The sequence below is a fragment of the Muntiacus reevesi genome, chromosome 3 (genome assembly GCF_963930625.1).
Source record: "Muntiacus reevesi chromosome 3, mMunRee1.1, whole genome shotgun sequence".
Lineage (NCBI taxonomy): Eukaryota > Metazoa > Chordata > Mammalia > Artiodactyla > Cervidae > Muntiacus > Muntiacus reevesi.
Window position 1 is genome coordinate 140,889,561 of NC_089251.1, and position 15,681 is coordinate 140,905,241.

At 41.1% G+C, this 15,681-nt stretch overlaps 1 long non-coding RNA gene across 1 annotated transcript; it reads right to left on the reverse strand.

Moving 5' to 3' along the window:
- Positions 1-890: 890 nt before the first annotated feature.
- On the reverse strand, positions 891-14,919 carry LOC136164316 (uncharacterized). The gene is made up of 3 exons (XR_010662334.1): positions 14,907-14,919; positions 1,241-1,345; positions 891-1,063 (listed from the first exon to the last, which is right to left on the reverse strand). It is a non-coding gene; the product is annotated as an uncharacterized lncRNA (long non-coding RNA).
- Between the last annotated feature and the right edge of the window lie 762 nt (positions 14,920-15,681).

Consider the following 15,681-nt stretch of genomic DNA (forward strand, 5'->3'; position numbering starts at 1 on the left):
ACAGATCCCAAACCAGAAACCTGGGCACCTTCCTTGGCACTAGGCCAATCATTCATCAGGTCCTATTGGTTCTAACTCATGTGGTTTCCTGAATCTGTCTACTCTCTACATTTCTATATTAGATTAGGGATATAGTGTAACTATCATCTCTCACCTGGTTCACGGAAACAACCAACTCATTCCTGCCCCATCCTTTCTCCTCCTTGCTGTCACAATTGTCTTTCAAAAATGGAAGCTCATTCCTTTTAGGATAGAGCAAAATGCCTAAATGTGATTTTAAATGTCCACCTGGTCAGCTCCGTTACCTAGTTTCTGGCCTTGTCTGCTCCCTCCCTCCACTCCCTACCCCTTATCTCTGACTCTAGGTTTCATTTATATGCTACTTGTAGTTCCCTCAATGACCAAGTTCACTTTTGCTCATTTGCAAACACTGTTCCTTTTTTTCCCAGGATGCCTTTCCCTCTGACCTTACCCTCCCTTTCAGTTCAACCTCAGTAGCTAACTGCTGCTTTCGTTGAGTTTTCGGCACACACATCTCCTTAATGAAGGCATTCCTGGTTCTTTAAGACTAAACAGGGTGCCCTCCCTATATGCTTTCACTGCATCTAAGTGAACATGTAATAAGTCTCATTGACAAACAGTAGCATTGTCAACATCAACTGGTTAGTCTTGTGAGATCTTGCATAGACGATCAGCTTGGGGGGGGGGGGGGGTGCGCAGTGTTACTCAAACATGATTAATTACTGTGGTTTCTGATTCTGACATCACCACCCTCAGCCCACTGAACTTCACAATTCCACCAACATTGCTAGGTGTCTCAGTTAGAATCTACAATAAACTGGTCATATCAGAAAACAGACATAACAGAGGCTTAAACAAGGTATGTTACTACACTTAAACAAAAAGGAAAGTCGTGAGCTGGATGATCCAGGGTTGGTACTGCAACCCCACAGTCATCAGACACTGCAACTCCTTCTTCAGCTGCTCCACTATCTTTAGCATAATGACCTCCACGATCAAAGCCACAAAATTTCTCTGGGTTTCTAGATACTCAGTCTTCATCCTAAACAAGGAAAAGGGAAGAGTAAGTAGTAAAGAGGAATTTTTTTTTTTTTTGGCCACACCCCATATGGAAATTCCCCAACTGGGGATTGAACCCATGCCCCCTTCATTAGAAGAGCAGAGTCTTAACTAGTGGGCCACCAGGGAAGTCCAAGATGGCCTCTTCTTGATGCCTTACTTATTGCCTTCAGCTTGTATCACATTGGCCGCCTTCAGCTTGTATCACATTGGTCACTTGTATCACAATGAAGCTTCTCAGCGATGCACACTGACATCTCAGCATCTTATTAAGAAAGAAGGAAAAAAGTGAATAATGGGTAGGCAACTAGCAGTTTATTTCACATTCAGCCTAGTTCTAGAATCCATTCCTGAAGAAAATAATTACCTGCCTTATAAATTCAAATTTCATGTAATCCAAGAAACAATTGTTTAGTAAGAAGAATTACAGCAGGGACTTGTACAATTTATAAAATAGCACACTTCAAATATGAAAGAGTCTTAAAAATTCAAATCACTTACAGTCTTTTAGGAACACATCTCTTGTGTATGGGGAGGGACACCCTCACACAGAAATCTCACTTATTCACTCTTATATCATCCACAATTAACTATTGATAACTAACATTGAATGTATTACCTTCTTTGCTCCTTACCTTATGAAGCAGAATTATTATTCCCACTTTGTAGATGAGAACATCGAGACAGACAGAAGTGACTAGCATAGAATTATGTTGCTGACAAGAGCACCAGTATTTGAACCCAGTTTGGTCTGGTACTCTCTACTCTTTTATGAAGACTCTCCACTAATTCCCCCTGCCCTACCTTCATTTTGACCAATGATTCTGTCACTCCAAGGATGAATTTCCACCATGCTGCTTGCCACATTAAGATTGAAGTATATTCAAGTATGAATAACTGAAATGTATGAAATCTTCAAATTGTATCAGTTTAAATATGACAAAAATAACTGATCCCAGGCTGGCCAGTATTTAATGGAAAATATTGGCCACTTTATTGCGTTTAATATGCAGTGAGTAATTTACTCAGGTTATGGGTGGGGGGGGTTCTTAAAGCTAAAAATGTCTACACAGATAATCTAGAATGCTTTACTCATTTCTGAGATGAGAAAATACAAACTGGCTAAGTTCATTAGTGAGAGTCACACAACCAATGAATTGAATGGCCAAGGAGGGGATTCAGGCCTCTAGACTCTAATTTTTTCTAGGCTCTCTTCTTCCTCAGCTTTATCTTTCCCAAAATCTTTCAGCCACTGATCGAAGCCCTCTGCCACAACTCAATATTCTTTATTTTATAGAAGTATCAAAACTTTTAAAAGTCCAGCTTAAATACCATGGTATTCTTAAGGCACTCCATGATTTTCCTAATGAAAATTAATTATTACTCATTCTTCACTTAAGCTATACTTTGAACTTCAGTTTGAGCATTTAATTCCTTCTGATTTGTATTAATTTTGTGTACTGGTATCCTGTTTTAGATATTATAATAAACTCTTTAAGAACTACTTCTTTATAACCTCCAACCATTTTGCCTATTATTTTGTCTATACTGGGTGTTCAACATGTGTTTATTGAATGGATGAATGAATAATCTAATAGCATTTTAGCATTTACAGTGTCTTCCATTAAAGCAAGAAGTGTGCACTAATAGGTTTATTTACATTTCTCCCTTAAATTCCCCAGTGCCTATCACTATGTCTGATAGAGTCAGAACCCAAATAGCTGATAAATGACAAATAAGTGAGTGAATTTCTTCTGTTTCACAGGTATGCACAAGATTTTTAGAATTTCAATCCAAGTCTTTCAGAAGCATGAACTCAGTGGAAGCAAATACCTCAAAACAGCTCAAAACATTCTTGCAAAGAAATTATTGTGGAATCTGTGAGAACACCCAATTGGCAGACACACGACCAACCACAACACATCAATGGCATACAACAATAAGTGATTCTTACTCGTTCCTTTGAGATGGTTGATTTGGCAACTCTGCTACTCTTAACTGAGCTTGACTGAGTGGTTCTTTTGGTTTCACTTGGGCAGTCTCACATGTATAGGGAGATCTATTGTTGTGAGGGGTTCAGTTCCGTTTCAGCCAATATAGGATGCTCTTGGCTGGAATGACTGGGCCAATTCATCTTTGTCTCAAATGTCTCTAATCATCCAATGAACTAGTACAGACATTATTAAAGTGACAAAGAGGGTAAGAGTGAGGACAAGCATGATTGCACAACTGCTTTCAACCTTTGTTTATGTTATGCTTACCAACAACTCATTGGCCAAAGCAAGTTTCATGGCTGGGATCAGAATCAATGTGAAAAGGAACTCTAAAGTAATATAGCTAAGAGGGATGAGTGGGGGAATTGGAACCATTTTTGCAAACCTACCACAAAAGTTAAAGACTAAATATGACTTACTTAAATCTTTTGACCCTAGTAGATAATAGTAGGCTCAACAAAGACTTGTTGAACAGAAGCACAGATCAATGGATACATAGATGAATGGATGAATTAATGAAGGTAGTTTATGAAGCTCTTAACAGAAATTAGTCATCAATAATTCATATTAACTTGATGGCAGCAAGAAAATATTTATCCAGAGGTTTCTACAAGATCCAATATAATATCTTACAAAAATAGAAACAAACACACACTTATTGGATCCATCAAGCAACTCTGGGGATGGGCTCTCAGAATGCTTCTCTAATGAACTTGAAGTACTTTCCAAGACATCTACCCTTCTTTATTATCTTCCCATGCAACTAGCTGGGTTTTTTAATCACAGTTATATTAAAAACATTTGAATACTGCCAATTCTTGTTTTCTTACTAAACAAAGCTAAAGCATCAGACGCATATTTTTTATCTTAAATATAAGCATTTTTATTGTAAGAACAGAAACATTAAAAGACTCCTGAACCCATAGCTAGCTACTGACAAGGCCATGCAAAATTTCCTGGAGTTTCTAGGCAGATCTCTACTTGGGAAACTTTAATAGAGGAGAAAATTTTCCACTGGTGATTAAATTACAATAGAACATTCTGAACTGCAACTCATAATTGCTATGCCTTCCTCTATATTCTTTGTATCTAACCCAAGAAGAGTAAGTAGCATTCTAGTGAAATGGATTTAATAAAAAAAATTAATTCATCCACGTCAATGGGTTAGGATGGTGAGACTTCTATATTGTACTTAAAGGAAACAGGAAGAAAAGCACCCTTGTTCCAAGAAATAACAGATCTCTTAGTGAGTTCCATATGATAAATAAGTGAGAAATAGTAATTATTGATAGTATTAAAGATTCCACATTTCCTGAGAAACATGAAAAGTTGTACATGTATAGTTAGTTCAATAACTAACATCTATTGACTTATAGCATCTAGGTCCTGTGCTAAGCACTCTTTATTCACTGTCTCATTGAATCCTTTCAATGTCTTATGTCTTTCAAATTCTTACATTTTTCCTACACATTTTACAGAAGAAAGAACTTATACTGCTAACAATAGGATGACCATGAATCCAGGTTTGGCCAAGACTATCCTGATTTACACTTGTTGCCCTGGCATAATGATTGATGATACTCCCCTTCAACTCTTCAAAGTACACTGGTTTGGATAATTGTTATGATCATTTTGTTTAAGAAATTTTCCCACAAAGTGAATAAATGGCAGAGCTAAGACTAGAAGGTAGGTCAGTCCGACACCAAAGTCAGCAATTTCACACTAAAATCCAAGTTCAACCAGAATGATTACAATCACAAGTCCATTCCTCTACTATCTGCCACCTTAAGTCCAGAAACTGGGAGCATGAAATGCTCAAATGTAATAAGACTAGAAAGTAGAACTTGAGTAAATTCTAGCTGTATTTCAAGAAGACTGGAAAAAACAAATTGCCAGGGAAAGGAGGAAGGAAAACAGACTTTCCAAGGCAAAGTCCCTGAAATGACTCCTTTGGATAGAAATTAAAACATTATTTTATGTACTTAAATATCAACATATTCAGGCTTCCCAGGTGGCACTAGTGATAAAGAACCCATTTGCCAATGCAGAAGACGTTAAGAGATGCGGGTTCGATCCTTGGGTCAGGAATATCCCTTAGAGAAGGGCATGGCAACCCACTCCAATATTCTTGCCTGGAGAATCCCATGGACAGATGATCCTGCTGGGCTACAATCCACAGGGTTGCAAAGAGTCGGACACAACTGAAGCAATTTAGCACAGCACATCAACATATTTATTGAACTGCCATTGGTTATTGAATACGCACATTGAAGAGGTCTCTGTCTGCTACTGTCCCTGCTCTCAAGTAGAAGAGAGAGGACAGCTTTACAGATGGTATATAATTCCCCTTTCTCCTTTATCTTGTTACCAGTAGAGCGGCAACTTTTATCTTCTATCGTGCAACAGGAAGGACAGTTTGTATTTCCAAAGAGGGTCAATTTGGTTACAATGTAAATCAACAACACCATGAATTTCTTCTTTCTACCCTCCCTTCCACCAATAGTAGGCATTAGCAGCACAGAAATGGAGAGGAACTAAGGGGGAAAACTGTGGGGAAAATGTAAATAAGAAGAGTTCTTATATTTACTAATGAGTAGATTTCTTGAGAAAAGAGACAATTATCTGAGTTTTTTGGATCCTGTGGATTGCTCTTTGCCACATGCCTTATGCAAAATTCAAGCAGATTCTCCTTAGGCAAATCAAATTGGAAAAATATTAACCTGGAGGGGTTGTTGTTTGCTCTTATAAAAGAATTGTCTTTAAATTATTTTGAGAAAATACATTGACTAAGTCAAAGGATGAAGAAATAACTAGTCCAGAAGAAAAGATAGTAATAGAAGTCAGTTCAAATTATAAGAACAGAAGCCAAAAACAAATGAGGGGAAATAAAAGCGGTAAAAGAATGAGCATGTATAGATATGAGAGAAAAGAAGTTGATATCAGGCCTTATAGAATAATCAGAAAGAGAGCTGGTGACATTAATAAATTGCTTTCCCCAAATACAATATGAAGCTAGAGCTCCTCTGGTTCATGGGGGATAAATCCATTTTTGACAGTGATAACAGATGTTTTCAGTCACTTGAGTGCTCTGGAGAGAACTATGGGAGCAATAATGCAAACCCCACCTACGAGACAGACAGAGAAGGAGAGGAAATTCACTGATTCATAAAGGAAGAAAGGAGTTGGGTGGCCACTCAGCCATCTGCCTGTCATTATGCAGAGCCACACCTAAACCATCCCAAGGTGATGAGGCCTCTAGAGACATAGCGGCACAGTCTCCTTGGTCACAAGGTTCCAGGGTGGAACGCTGGTCAGGATGTTTTCCTTATTACTGATCAACACCCAGTACAGAGGATTATTCTCTTTCATTCCATTTGCAGAGGAAACACAGCAGGGGAGCCCCTCACTGCCTTGTTTTCCTATAGGGCCAAAGGGCACTGGCATTGTTTGTAGTTGTGTAGATACCATCTTCTGGAAGAGCATTACCAAGAACTCTCTTTGTCATCTCCAGGCACTTTTAACAGGATCATCAAAATCAGCTAACATTAAAATAGGGAGACTGGGGACTTTGCTGGCAGTCCAGTGGTTAAGACCTCATGTCCCAAGGCAGCAGGTATAGGTCTGATCCCTGTTCGCGGAGCTAAGATCCCACATGCCTGGTGGCCAAAAATCAAAACATAAAATAGAAGCAGTATTGTGACAGATTCAATAAAGGCTTCTTAAAGATGGTCCACATTACAAAATAATTTTTTTTAAATAAGGAAGTTATCCTGTATTATCTGAGTGGGCACAGTGCAATCAGAGACCCTTAAGAGGGAGGTAGAAAGGTCAGCATCACCCAGTCATTGCTAGCTTGGAAGATGGAAAAAGAGCCCAGGACAAAAGAATGCATGTAGCCTCTAGAAGTCAAAAAAAAAAAAAAAAAAAAGCAAAGCAAACAAACAAAAATCCAGATTCTCTTTTAGAGACCCTAGAAAGGAAGGCAGTCCTGTTGACACATTAATTTTATCCTAGTAAGACCTAGTTGAGTTGGACACAAGTTTGAACAAACTCGTATCCAACTCAATAGACTCAGTAGACGTGAGTTTGAGCAAGCTCCAGGAGATGGTGAAGGACAGGGAAGTCTGGTGTGCTGCAGTCCATGAGGTCTCAAAGAGTCGGACAGGATAGAAATACAACAAAGACCTAGTTTGGACTTCTGTCCTCCAGCACTAATACATGTATGTTGTTTTAAACCACTAAGTTTATGGTAGCTTGTTCCAGCAACAAAAGGCAACTAATACACTGTGCAAAATGTATGACATCCAATTATCTCTAACACTCTAAAAGGCATGACCACTGCATTCATACAAATGAAGAAACTGAGGTTCCAGAGGTTAAGTGACTTGTCTAAGGCCTCAACCAGTAAAATGCTGAGCTAGAGCGTAATCCAGGTGCATTTGACTCCAAAGTCCATTTTTCTTCTCTATGTGAAACTAACCCGTGAGAAAGCAAACCCGAGATGACCTTAACTTGGTGTCCAGACACGCACTGCTCGGCCTCAGCTGTTAGATGGGTTCCATAGAAGCTGAACAACACACACACACACACAGTCAATTACCATTTAAAAATAGCTCCCTCTCCAAAGAGCCAAGTGAAAGTATTATTTTGATCTAATTGGTCTTCATTTATTCACTATGTAGGACTCTTCTGAGAAAAAGGAGAGAGGAGACAAGGGTGACTTGTGAATGTAACCTAAAAGCTTAGCTGAAAGCACTTTGAATCAATAAGCAAGCCGATGCTTTGGTCTGGGAAATTTACTATAGTCAGATTCAAAATTCTTTCTTGTTTTCACTTTCATAATCACTATAGATAATGCTTTCTGTTAATATTTTTATAATAAATTACCAATGGTGTTAGTAGCCAGCAACTTTTCTTACACTGCTTCAACACACAAAGATAAGAAATCAGAACCATAACCAGAGTGCACGTTCATGGATTACTAAAATACTCACATAAGAATTACACACTAATTCAACTACAATAAAAAAAAATTACACTTGAAGAGCTTATTATATACTATTCCTTCCCCTCTGAGAAACATTTGAGCAGAAGCCTAGCATGGTTACCATGGCAACTATAATGCAAAATTGGCAGTAACTTTATGAATTGCAAATTCCTCTAAGGGTGTTGGGGATTTTTTTTTTCTACTTCCATTTTTAACCATCTCATATGCATTATTCCAGCAATATGTTAAACAAGGTTTTTGGGAACTCATGCATCATTTCGAAACAAGCTATGTTTTAAACCCTCAAATTTCATTATTCTAACAAGTGCAGGCTAAACAGGGAACACCTAATTTAATGAATTTTAAATTGCCCATTGTTTTTAACACGCTTATTACCCTCACCTTTTCTGAAAGAGTTGAATAAATGGAATCCCAATCCTTTTTAGTGTTAGCTAAACCTCTCTGAGAATGGAGAAAGGGGATAATCCCAATTTTAAAAACAGAACAATATAAAATAAAAACTCACACTCTCACAATGTGTTTTTCCCTCAAGGTAACTTCAACTGCACTGTGCCAAACCTTTAGTCAAATGACTGGTCAACATTCATTGTTTTCCTTTCTCAAACCCACCTTCTCTTATAGCTGCTTCTCTCTCATTAGACCATGAAAATGACTCAGAGAAGCTCTTTGAGTAACCGGTTACCAAACATGGATCATTTGCTTTGGTAGATTAAAGACTTTCAAAGGTTGCCAGAAATACTGTGCTAAATGCGTGTGCCTTCTCAGTAATGAATTCTCACAATGGGAAGTAGGATTACCCCATAATCATAGCGGGTTTGGGTATTGGCACAATACCTTCAGCTGTGTGACTTTGGATAAGTCTTAGCTTCAGCTTCTTCATCTATATAACAGGCATTTTCATTTTTGCCTGGTCCATTTCACCAGACTGTTGGAGGATCACATTTTTTAAAAATGTATTCAAAACTACCACATCCTATTAAAATATCACTATCATTCTTCTTAAATTTTATTTCAGGTAACCAATGCTAGGAGACTCAAAATATGAATATCCTTTATCTTCAGAATCTGATATCAAGAAGATAGGTGCCGATTCATGGTGTCTTGGGATTTAGGAGATGAATCAAAATAAAGGTAAGAACAAAAAGATCAGATTTAAATCATATTTTTACATATATATGTATGACTTAGTCCCTTCACTGTTCACCTGAAACCATCACAACATTGTTAATTGGCTATACCCCAACACAAAATAAAAGGTTTCTTTAAAAACTTAAATTCTGTTTTATTAAGGAAGACCTAAATGACTTCCTGGAACACCTACTGATTTGCCAGACTGTCCACAGAAAGTGACTGCATTCAAAGCACATCTCTAAGACCAATGTCCATCTACTTGCTGCTGAGCGAAGGGAGCAAAAGCATCTGTGAAGACAAGCGTGTCTACTGGTTTGTTCCTTCCTGTGCTATTCTGCAGCAGCTTCCCAAGGTCAGAAGAGCATTAGCTGTTTTCCTACCCTGGAACAGTAGCTTTCAAAAAGGATGTGAGAGGGCATGAAAACCTGATAGACATAGATTATCACAAACAAGATAACCAAAGAAATATGGGAGAAGTTTCAAAGACTGAAATATTGCTTGATTTCCAAGGACTTCCCATTCATTTGTTCACTGGTTCACTCAATAAACATTTACTGAGAGTCAGTTATACTCTGGGCTTCCTAGATGGCACAAATGGTAAAGAACCAGCCTGCAGGAGACATACGAGATGCAGGTTTGATCCCCAGGTCGGGAAGATCCCCTGGAGGAAGGCATGAAAACCCACTCCAGTATTAAACTCCATGGACAGAGGAGCCTGGCAGGCTACAGTCCATAGGGTCATAAAGAGACACAATCAGACACAACTGAAGTGACTTAACACATACACACACAGTTACATAAAGGGAATGGTAAGATATACTCTCACTCACGAAGAACTCTCCAATATGGAAGGCAATCATACATCTCTCCTTTCTCACCCCAACTGCATCTAAGGACTATGGAACACAGAAATGGCACAGAGTAATCAGAATGGGCAGGCAACGAGTGAGCTGATATATGACACGCAGGGTATGTGTTGCTCAAACTGCATCAATCACAAGCTTTCCAGGCGGAGACAGGATGGGAGGGATGCTGCAGAGGAGAAAGCAGGTGGAAAGACTCAGGGAGATGAGACTGGAATGTGGCTAGAACACAGGATGCCAAGGATGGCGAATAATGACCCAGGAATCTGAAAAAGCAAGTCCAGGCTTAAATAGACAGCACGCATTGCATGCATGAAACCATGAGTCTGGCATTTTTTGGAAAAGGGAGAGAAATGACCCTGTCAGACCTGGGCTTTAGATAAGCCCCTTGAGGAGTTGCAGAGTTGACCAAAACAAGTACAAGTGGTCTAAAGTCGTTGACCTGTTCAACAAGAGAGCTTGCTTTCACCCGGACAGACCTGAACCCTCACGGCCTCAGGGTTACAGGCAGCCTGGAAGAGCAGCATGAAGGAAGCTCTGCTCTGCTTCCTGAGAAGTGAGGACAAGCTTGGAAACCTGCTAGCGTGATCTCAGAAGGTGAGCACAGATTACACAGTATTTCTACCTTCCCGAGCTTGGCAACCATACAAAAACGCAGTCGACTCCCTTCACTCTGAGTAACTCACACCAGATGCAGATGCCCTTGGACTCTTCCAGTTCCAGCTACAGTTCCCCAAATCACTTCTTCCCAGAGGTCAGGCATATGGAGCTCATTAAGTCCCATTCACTAGCATTTCAACTGTGTACAACTTTTTGTTTGCAGTGCAGTTTAATGTTGAATTTGATTTACGAAGCACAGGGTACTCTTCGTCCCGGATGACAGCCTGGTCTTCTTCTAGGAGCTTAAATTGTGGCTGGAGGCAATGGGGAAGACCTTTGACCAAAAGCTGGAATTGGAAATCTGGGTTTATGCTAATGATTTGTAAAGAAGAGAGAGTGGCATGTCCTAGAGACGTTCTCTCTGACTTCCTTGTCATGCAGACAAGTACACCAAGCCCCAGAGAAGTTCAGTGACAGGGTTGGAGGCTGGAACCCTGGTCTCTTGATCCTCAATTAAGTGGACTTTCCTCCTACACCCACTCTTATCCCCACCCCACCTCCTTACAGTTCAAAAGAAAAAAAAAAGAGGGTGGGGAAAGAGTCTTTTTAAACCATGAAGAAATTCATTCAAAAGTGAAAGAAAAAAGAAAAAACATGATAATGAATTGGTACCTTCAAATCCTAGTATAAAAATGAGAGAAACTGGATGCTATTTGTTTGAAAATGACTTACTGCCATGCAGGAGACCCAGGTTCAATCCCTGGGTGGGGAAGATACCCTGGAGAAGGAAATGGCAACCCATTCTAGTCCTCATACCTGGAGAATCCCGTGGACAGAGGATCCTGGCAGGCTACAGTCCATGGGGTCGAAAAGAGTTGGACACAGTTGAGTGACTAACACACACACACTTTGTCTGATTAATTTGAAGTTATATAATGTGTCCATATGGCTCTGGAATCAAATCTGAAAGATTAAATAACTTGTTCAAAATCATGTGGCTAAGTCTAGGGTCCTTCATCTGTGAAATGGGCATAATAATATATACCTCAAAGTTAGAGGCTTTAATTTAATTAACCTTTGAGAAAAATGCAAAGAGACAGTGGCTATTATTACACTTGATATATTATAGTTGTGGGTCTGGGCTTAAAATAGTTTCCCTGGGAGACTTACCCTATATGCATTCCCATGATGCTGACATTCTTCAAAATATCAGCTGCCTTTCCCTTTTGGAACTGCTTCCAGAGCTAGGGTTTACATCTTAGCAGAAAATTCTCTCTTTATGCCTACATTTGACCAAAAAGATTTTAACTCAGTTTTATCAACCTCATTCACCAATGTTAGCTGTGAGCATGTTTAACCATTTGTGAAAACCACAGCTAAATGCAAAGGATGAAAATTTGAAGATGTGCCATGACTGAAGATATTTGAAAGAATTTGCTTCTTCCAGTGGAGGGGATAGATATCCTGTTTGCCAGACCAGGCCCCCAAACCTTGGGAAAGTCATAAACCATGGCACCAAACAGTGTTTCAGAGTTGAGAAAATGGAAAGCAGGGTGCTGATCCTCAAGGTCAGCTCTGGGGAAGCTAGAATTTTCTGAACTTCTAAGAGAGAAATACTTAAAGCTATGGTTTTTCCAGTAGTCATGTATGGATGTGAGAGTTGGACTATAAAGAAAACTGAGCGCCAAAGAAATGATGCCTTTGAACTGTGGTGTTGAAGAAGACTCTTGAGAGTTCCTTGGACTGCAAGAAGATCAAATCAGTGAATCCTAAAGGAAATCAGTCCTGAGTGTTCATTGGAAGGACTGATGATGAAGCTGGAACTCCAATACTTTGGCCACCTCATGCGAGGAACTGACTCCTTGGAAAAGACCCTGATGGCGGGAAAGATTGAAGACAGGAGGAGAAGGGAACGACAGAGGATGAGATGGTTGGATGGCATCACTGACTTGAAGGACATGAGTTTGAGTAAACTCCTGGAGTTGATGATGGACAGGGAAGCATGGTTTGCTGCAGTCTATGGGGTTGCAAAGAATTGGACATGACTGAACAACTGAACTGAACTGAAGAGAGAAATACAGCCTCTCTGAAACAATTACATGTGGACTTTCACAAGCAGGAAAGATCACTGTAGTTCTGGTAATGATTATTTCTTATTCTGTGTGAGGGACTGAAGGAAGGGACAGGCTTGTGGGAGCCCTGAGCACTCTTGACCTTGAATGCAAAGCAGCCTCTGGAATACGGAAGAGGAGCACCCAGGCCACTTCTGCCCCACCCATAGTCACATATGCAGGGCAATCTTATCCCTTCCTTTCTCGTCTTTCCTCGGAGAAACACACACAGCCAAACACACACACACACACACACACACACACACACACACACACAAACACACACACACGGAATAGACTCTTTGCCTCTGAGACTTTCAGGTTCTAAGGTTAGCATCTTGTCAGCAATTTATACCTCAAACATTTTAACGTGTCATGTTGTTATCATTACAGCCCTATCATTACAGTGCTGGTTAATCATGAATAAAACAATAAACATTGCTGTCTGGCTCAGAAAACTCAGACAGGGGCTCTGTATCAGCCTAGAACGGCGGGATGGAGAGGGAGATGGGAGGGAGGTTCTAGAGGGAGGGGATATATGTATACTCATGGCTGATTCAAGTTGAGGTTGGACAGAAAACAACAAAATTCTGTGAGGCTATTATCCTTCAATAAAAAAATAAATAATTTTTTTTAAAATCTGAAAAAAAGAAATAAACAAAAAAAGTCTTTTCCCTGGCAAGCACAAATAATTGCAGATGAGTTCCTCTTCTTCACACTGTTGTGTGCTATTATAAGCAGGAGTAGGGGACATTTTATTGCAAGAGATAATTTTTGTCTAATTGTAATGTTGACTCCCTTCAGAGTCTAACCTTACCGCGAGGGCCCAACAAAGTCACCTAGAGGGAGTTTGCAGCTCTTGCCTGCGACTTATGGAAAAAGTAGTCTCTTTCCTTGGTAATAAGTTCAAAATGGGAAACCAAGCAGAAGAGGGTGGGGGCTGCTTCACCAACCAGAAGTTAAGAGAAGAAAACCCACAGGCTGTGGATTCTAGAAGCAGCCTAGCTGCTGGAGGTGAAGGAGCAAGGGAGAGAAAGCCAGTGGTTCCTTTGAAAATATCTTGGAAGGCTTTCCGGAAGTGAAACCAGCCTGATGTGTGGGCTGGATCAGTGCTTAGACTGCTGTTGCTGCTCTGACGCTTAGTCGTGTCTGACTCTTTGCAACCCCAGGGACTGCAGCCCGCCAGTATCTTGTATCCATGGAATTTTCCAGGCAACAATACTGGAATGGGTGGGGTGCCATTTCCCACTCTAGGGGATCTTCCCGACCCAGAGATCGAACCTGCGTCTCTTACATCTCCTGCTTTTGCAGGCAGATTCCTAACCACTAGCACCCCATGGGAAGCCCTTTACTTAGACTGGAAATAGCTCAATTTTCCCTCACCCCCTGCCTGGCATGCCTGCTCAGCCAGCTTTCCTTCCTCCCCCAGTGAGGAGACCTCAAGCCTATACCGGAACATTTTGGGGCCACACTTGACTATTATAATAATCTCACTGTTAGGTATTAAAAAGTCCACCTACTGATTGATTTCCCAAATACTAATCTCTCATCCAATTTAATGTGGAGCCCCATGCTGAGGTCATAGGGCAATATTTCCAGAATTAGCCAAGCTCTATGGCAACCATGGTCATGAGCCATCCTGTTTGTCGTGAGCCAGCCTGGCCCTAACCAGCCAGCTCCTGTCTCCATACCCGGGAAGATGGGCACCAAAGGCCACTGACCAATGACCTAATGCCACCCTTCCCCACAAGAATATTGTCTTGAGACTGTAGAAGTTGGCCCCAAACCCATGAAAGGGGTCAGCTCTCCCTGGTCTGTCAGGAAGTGGGTCCGCTATCTTTGCAGTGACCCTCACTACCTCAGCACTTTGTCCTCCATAAATTCTCTCTCTTCTAAAATGCTCTGTGTCTGGAAATTCTGTTCCAACCTGAGCTCAGACTGCCTCTACATTTAAGGTTCCCTCCCGCTCAGTTAGGAGCAGCGTCTCTTCTTTTGCTGTTTGTCCACCTCGCTCTTTCTTTCCCTCCTCCTGCCCCCCTCACCATGATCCCTATGGCTCCTCCAGGGTCAGAATGGAGAGGAAAGACAAGAGGTACAGCATCAAGGTCCTTATATTTACCCGCGACTTGTGAAGGTGCCTTTTTTGTGCGTTGGATGTGCAAATGCTAGTTCTTCCACGTTGGGGGCTCTTAAGAGACACTCAACCACCAACACGCCCCTTTCCATTGGCTGCAGCCCTTTGACACCACAGGGCCCCTGCCCTGACCCTACCGTGGGCTCACGCTGACTCTGAAGAGCTCACACAGCCTCCTTCCGCTGGGTTTGCTGCACCCTAGCAGGAAGTCCTCTGTTTTTGTTTAGTCGCTGAGTGGTGTCCGACTCTGTGAACCCACAGACTGTAGCCCACCCGGCTCCTCTGTCCACGGGATTTCTGAGGCAAGAATACTGGAGTGGGTTGCTATTTCCTTCTCTAGGGAATCTTCCTGACCCAGGGATTGAACCTGCATTTCCTGCAACACAGGCAGATTCTTTACCATTGAGCCACCAGGGTGACGCTTTTCAGGATGACTCAATCTTGCCATCTTCCTTGGCATCTGTTTATTTGATGGAAAAGATCATGCCTTCCCCTCCTCAGTAAAGCTTGGAAGCCTGCGACCCTCTCCCGCTGCCCTCTGCTTTTGCTCTGCCATCTAGCATCTCCAGGCCTTTGAGCTGTTTCAGGCAAAAGTCACGATCCTACCTCCAAGCCCCCGAGTGCTCAAAGGACTCATTTCAAGCTCTCAAAAGAATTCTGAGTGGAGGTTTCCAAGCGTTCCTCTCTGAGTCATGGCTCTATTTCACCGAGTGAACAACGGGTCTGAGCCAGCAAACATGCCCTTCAGGACAAGGGCCAC